Raw genomic sequence first — 7317 nt, 5'->3', positions numbered from 1 at the left:
TTGACAGAGAGAGACATAGTGAGAGGGGGAATACAAGCAGGGGGAGTGGGAGAGGGAGAAGCAGGCTTCCCGCAGAGCAGGGAGCCCGATGCAGGGCTCGATCCCAGGACCCTGGGATCATGACCTGAGCCAAAGGCAGACGGTTAATGACTGAGCCACCCAGGTGCCCCCTGACCACAGTTCTTTATTTTCTCTTTCTTCTTCTTAGACTATGTAATTTCAATTAGTCTATCTTCAAGTTTGCTGATTATTTTTCTGCCTGCTCAAATATAATGTTGACATCCTGTAGTGAATTTTTCATTCTAACTCCTTAAATCCTATTCGGTTTCTTCTGTTGAAATCAGTGGAGTGCTTCAAGTTGGGTGTTTGGCTTTTTTTCCAAAATTGTCTTGGCTATTATAAGTCCTTTGCCTTTCCATATAAATTTTAGAATATGCTTTATATTAGTATTAAAATCCTACTATGATTTTGATTGGGCTTACATTGAACCTGTAGATCAGTTTTGGAAGAATTAACATTTTAACAACATTGAGTCTTCTAATCCATGAACATGGTATATCTATTTAGGTCTTCCTTTATTTATTTCATCAATGTTTTAATCACATACAGGACCTGGAGATATTTTATTAGATTTATCCCTAAATATTTCATGCTATTTTGGTGATATTGTAAGTAGTACTGTTTTAACATTTTGATTTCTGTTAATTGGTAATATAAAAATATAACTGATTTTTTCTGTATTGACTTCGTGTCCTCCAACCTTCTTAAAAAGACAATCTACATAGACAGAATTGATTTCCTCCTTTCTAGTCCATATGTATTTTTTCCTCCCTTATTATACAAACTAGACAGCAGAGAACAGAAAGGATGTACAACTGAAAACAGGAAGATTAAGTGAATGTCTTCAGACATGAAACCCCAGCTCCATTTCCCCATTCATCTCTCTCAGAAATATGACTAGTTTGGCTTATACTCTTCCAGGCAAGAGCTTGGATTCTTTTCTGGACTAATTAAAGGGCCCTAGGGAACAGATCACATTTGAGGAGGTGAGGGTCAACCACTGACCAACTTGGTTACCACTGATCAACACACAGTGAAACTTACTAATCAACCAGACCTGCCCATCTACACTGAGCTCTCAACCACCTTTTCTTTTGCATTTTTAAATGTAACATATGAACAGACTGTCAAGGATTAAAGTTAATCTCCAACATGAAGTATAGACCAAAACAAAGTAATGGAAAAAGAGAAATTAGAGGAAATAGAGAATGCACAGAGCAGAATATGTCGAGTATACTAAAATTTATATCCTCTTAGAAATGAGAAAATACTGTATCACTGAAATAAGAAGAGTATACTATAAACAAGAACAGAAGAAAAAAGGATCTCTTATAACTTAAAGAGATGACAGTAAATAAGCTTCATCAGAAGGTTTGTCAGGTAAAGTTGAGGAATTCCCACAGAAAGTGAAAAACAAACAAACAAGATACACAGGAATGAAATTGGAGAGGAAATATCCTGGATCTGGGAGGTCCCAATGTATGACTAAAAGATGTTTTATGAAGCAAGAATGTACCTAACAGAAGCAAAATAAATAAATAAATAAATAAAAATCAAGGGGCGCCTGGGTGGCTCAGTCTGTTAAGCATCTGCCTTTGGCTCAGGTCATGATCCCAGGGTCCTGGGATGGAGTCCCAAATCAGGTTTCCTGCTCCACGGGGAGAATGCTTCACCCTCTCCCTCTGCTGCTCCCCTGCTTGTGCTCTCTCTCTCTGTGTCAAATAAATGAACAAAATCTTAAAAAAAAATAATCAAGCAACACTTGAAAATTTATCAAAACTGGAAGGCATGTGTTTTCATAATCAACCAGTGAAGCACAGTGAAAAAGACATGTTATCATGACATTTCAGAATGTCAGGGAAAAGGGAAGTTCCTAAATTTTCCAGGGAGAACAGACAGAATACACCCATAGGATCAGGAATTTCAGAATGCCACAAAATTTTCAACTTGTGCACGATACAAACAAGAAGACAAGGGAGCAATGCTGTCAAAATTATTCTGGAAAATAATTTCCAACCTATAATTCTTTTTTTGTTGTTGTTAAAGATTTTATTTATTTATTTGACAGAGAGAGAGACAACGAGAGAGGGAACACAAGCAGGGGGAGTGGGAGAGGGAGAAGCAGACTTCCCGCTGAGCAGGGAGCCCGATGTGGGGCTCGATCCCAGGACCCTGGGACCATGACCTGAACCGAAGCAGACTCTTAACAACTAGCCCCCCAGGTGCCCCCAACACTATAATTCTGTACTAATTCAAACTATCACTCAAGGTAGGAATAGAACAAAGCTAATTTCAGACATACTAGGTCTCAAAAATGTATATCCATGCATCCTTTATCTGGAATCTGCCAAAGGAAGTCAGCCAGCAAGTGAGGAAACCATTCAGTTTGAGAAGAGTGTGTATTCTCCTGTTGGATGAAGTCCTCCATAGATGTGAATTATGTCCAATTGATTGATGGCATTGTTGAGTTCAGCTATGTCCTTACAGACTTTCTGGCTGCTCTGTCTGTCCTTTTCTGTCAGAGTCGTGGAGTCTGCAGCTATGATAGTGGACTCATTTATTTCTCTTGCTAGTTCTGTCCTTTTCTGCCTCACATATTTTGACACCCTGCTGTTAGGCGCATATGCTTTTTTTTTTTTTAAGATTTTTTTAAAATTTATTTATTTGACAGAGAGATAGAGAGCACAAGTAGAGTGGCAGGCAGAGGTAGAGGGAGAAGCAGGATCCCCGCTGAGCAGGGAGCCCGATGCGGGGCTCGATCCCAGGACCCCGGGATCATGACCTGAGCCGAAGGCAGATGCTTGACCGACTGAGCCACCCAGGCGCCCCAGGCGCATATACTTTAAGGATTGTTGTGTCTTCTTGGAGAATTGGCCTTTTATCATTATGCAGTGCTCCTCTTATCCCTGGTAATCTCTCTTGCTTTGAGGTTTGCTTTGTCTGAAATTAATATAACTTCTCCCACTTTCTTTTGATTAGTGTTAGTGTAGCCTATCTTTCTCCATCCCTTCACTTTTTTTTCCCTCCAGCTTTATTGAGATATAATTGACATACAACATTGTGTAAGTTTGAGGTGTACAAAGTGATTTGATGTGCATATACATTGCAAAATGTTCACCACAGTAAGATTAGTTAGTACATCCATTTTGTTGTTGTTGTGATGGTGAGAACATTAAAGTTTTACTCTCACTGCAACTGTCCCTTTACATTTGATTTATATGTGTCTTTATGTTTAAAGTGAGTTTCTTCTAGACAACATATAGTTGGGTCTTGTTTTCTGATCCACTAGGATAATCCCTGTCTTACAATTTGTATATTTAGACCATTGACGTTTAAAGTGATAATCAAGGGGCGCGTGGGTGGCTCAGTCGTTAAGCATCTGCCTTCGGCTCAGGTCATGATCCCAGGGTCCTGGGATCGAGTCCCACATCGGGCTCCCTGCTCGGTGGAGAGCCTGCTTCTCTCTCTCTCCCACTTACCCTGCTTGTGTTCTCTCTCTGGCGGTCTCTCTGTCAAATAAATAAATAAAATCTTAAAAAAAAAGTGATAATCAGTAAAGCTGGATTCATAGCTATCATACTGGTTTCTATTTGTTGCCTTGGTCTTTGTCCCTATTTTTGTCTTGTACTCTTTTTCTGCCTTCCGGGATTTTATTTATTTATTTATTTATTTATTTATTTATTTATTTTTAAGATTTTATTTATTTGAGAAAGTGTGAGAGAGCGAGAGAGAGTGAACAAGGTGAGGAGCAGAGGAAGAAGCAGGCTCCCTGTGGGAGCCTGACACAGGGCTCAATCCCGGGACTCTGGGATCAGGACCTGAGCCCAAGGCAGCCGCTTAACCAACTTAGCCACTCAGGCGGCCCTTATTTATTTATTTTTAATTAAGCTTTACTTTAAAGGAAATTTAAAGATTTTATTTATTTATTTAGAGCATAGGACCTTGGGTGGGGGGGCAGAGGGAGAGGAGAGAAAGAACCTTTAGTAGACTCTGTGCTGTCGCAGCCTGACAGGAGGCTCGATCCCACAACCCTGAGATCGTGACCTGAGCCGAAACTGAGAGTCACATGTTTAACTGACTGAGCCACTCAGGCGCCCCACTGCCATTTGGGATTTTAATTGAGCATTTTATATGATTCCTTTTTCTCTTCTTTCTTAGCATATCAATTACACTTCTTTTACTTTTTTTTAGTGGTTGCCCTAGAGTTTGCAGTATACATTTATGCTTAAACCAGGTTTGCTTTCCAGTAACACTGTCCCACTCTAGCATTTTCAAATGGCTACTTTTTTGCCTTCCCCTGTTGGAAGAGGGTTTTTCTTTGATCTTCACTAGGAAAACCTTGGAGAACTCGAGGAGGTAAGATGAACAGTAGTGTGGCCCCCTGGAGTCTTTTTCTTTATTGTTTTTGTTCTTGGGTTTTTTTAGAGAGGGAGGGGGAGGGGCAGAGAGAGAATTCCAAGCAAGCTCCAGGCCCAGCGCAGAGCCCCACACGGGGCTCGATTTCACAACCCTGAAATCATGACCTGAGCTGCAGTTAAGAGTCAGACACTTAACCAGCTGAGCCACTCAGGCGCCCCAGCCCTCTGGAGTTCTTATATTCAGGCTGGTCCACACTGAGCCTCCAACTTCTTGTCAGTGACTGTTCAGGTTTTCCTGCCCCAGTACTGGTTCCCGGAGGTTTCTGCCTTGGTAAGTTGTGATTGTACTGGTCTGTCTGTCTCCCCTGTTTGGAGGAGTGACCTCACTTCTTTGAGTGATCTAAGAATTGTTGATTTTTCAGTGTGTTTGGCTTTTTATTTGTTGTTAGGACCTAGTGGTAGTCTCCAAGCTCTCCTTACAAGCCAGACTGGAAACCGAAACAGTTCAATTTGGACTTTTAAAATATAACCTATGGGCGCCTGGGTGGCTCAGTCGTTAAGCGTCTGCCTTTGGCTCAGGTCATGATCCCAGGGTCCTGGGATCGAGCCCCATGTCAGGCTCCCAACTCAGCGGGGAGCCTGCTTCTCCCTCTCCCTCTGCTGCTCTCACTGCTTGTGCTCTCTATCAAATAAATCAATAAAATCTTAAAAATAAATAAATAAAATAAATAAAAAATAAAATACAACCTATATTTTAAAACAAAAGTGTTGATCTCTCTCTTTCACACATATGCACACACACACACACATATATACACACACATCCTACTTACTGTTTTTTAATCTTGATCAACATCCTTCTGTAAAATTTTGCCTTCCCCATAGTTTTGACATTGCAACCATGTTTTGAGTTTTCAAGTAAGATGAGACAAAGGCTATCTTAATTAGAACTGGTAACTCTAACCCTTGATGATGGTACCACCTTTTTTATTAACTCAGAATAAAGCAACAGATAACGAATATGGGATAGCCTGTGTTTTCTGCTCCAACTTGAGAGGAATGGGAGATGAGGTTTATGTTGTTAAGAAAATCTGGAATAATTTTAATGACTCCTTACAGTCAAAATAAGTCATTCATTTGGCAAACATTTCTGAAACTCCAGCTATTTACAGGATGGAAGGTCCTGGGGGCACAAACACTAATAAAATCTGTTACTTTTATTGCAATCTAAGGCATGGCTGGCTGGGCATGTCCAGGAGTGGTGTGTGAGTGGTCAGATAGAGGTGTGGACAAGGTGCAGAGAGTGTAGTAATAGCTGGTTTATAAATAATCTGTTACCTGTCTGTCTGGCTTTAACCTATGGACCTTTAATGATCCTATGAACTTATGCTGTGTCAGGCAAATCCTGTTGGTTTGCCTTCATACTAATATACCAATTCCCCTATTCATTCTTTTCTCTCCTAAGTGGTCTCCTTGCAAACTTGTCCCCTTTTCATACGTTTAGTGCACCAAACAGAAGGATATTTTTAGAATGTCAGAACAAGGTACTTTTTTTTTTTTTTTTTTTTAAGATTTTACTTATATATTTGAGAGAGAGAGACTGAGAGCACATGAGAGAGAGAACAAGCAGGGCGGGAAGGAGAAGCAGATTCCCCACTGAGCAGGGAGCCTGACAGGACGCTGGATCCCAGGACCCAGGATCATGACCCGAGCCGAAGACAAAGGCTTATCCGACTAAGCCACCCAGGGGCCCCCACATCAAGGTACTTCTATACTTAAAACTGTCCTGTGGTTTATCATCACATTAGAAGTTAAACTCTTTGCCAGGGTTCCCAAGACGTGTGTGACCTTGCACTGCCCCCTCTGATGTCCTCTCAAAACTCTCACACCCTTCTTCATCCTAGTACAGCCACACTGCTTTCTCTCCTCTTCTTCAAGACTGCAAGTGTCTGTGAGCAATCGGGTCTGTGCAAACACTCTGCCTGCAAATCATCAGGGAGCTATTGTTCAGATTTCAAATTAAACGTCAGTTCCTCAGCCTGGCTTTCTCTGATGGCTCAGTCTGCAACTGTTTACCCTCCTCTGTCCTCTTCAGATTTCTTAAAACTGCTTGTCATTAATACAATTTTGTTGTCCTCTGTCTCCTCCACTGTAATGGGAGCTACAGGACTGCGGGGACTTTTCCCCATCATGTATCCCTAAGGTGCAGTAACTGGCATATGCTAGCTGCTCAGAAAATATTGGGTGAATGAATGTATGACTTTGATATAATGTGCCTTTAAGATGACCTTTTCCCTGTATTTGGTCGCTACTTATTGCCTTGTCTGCCTCGCACATTCCTGTATCTCGGGTGTAGGGCAGGTCGTGGCAGGTAGCGGGGCTGGAGTCAGTAACTAGCTGTTGAATGAATGGATGAGATGACAACACTTCCAAAAATCTTAAAGTCTAGAGTGGAGAGAATCGCTGCTGTCACAGAATAAGCAAGGGACTGGGAAACCTCTGGAGAAACGGAGATCAGGAAAGGCAAGACTCAACCTGTAAGCCAAGGATTATTTCGGCGCGACTTGGGCTTCAGGAGAAAAACCTCTTAGCATTGCCAAGTCCGGGATCCTGTGGACCCTGCGCGGAATCCAAAAGAAAAATCGCACATGATAACAAGTTGTACCAGGTATCCAGCAGATTACCAGCGCTCAGTAATTAATTAGCTCACTAATTCTTTTTTTTTTTTTTAAGATTTTATTTATTTATTTGACAGAGAGAGACACAGCGAGAGAGATGACACGAGCAGGGGGAGTGGGAGAGGGAGAAGCAGGCCCCCCCGCAGAGCAGGGAGCCCGATGCGGGGCTCAATCCCAGGACCCTGGGATCATGACCTGAGCCGAAGGCAGACGCTTAACAA

This window comes from Phoca vitulina, unplaced genomic scaffold (genome assembly GCF_004348235.1).
Source record: "Phoca vitulina isolate PV1807 unplaced genomic scaffold, GSC_HSeal_1.0 scaffold78, whole genome shotgun sequence".
Classification (NCBI taxonomy): Eukaryota; Metazoa; Chordata; class Mammalia; order Carnivora; family Phocidae; genus Phoca; species Phoca vitulina.
The sequence above is the reverse complement of the archived record's forward strand: the minus strand, read 5'-3'. Positions refer to the sequence as shown.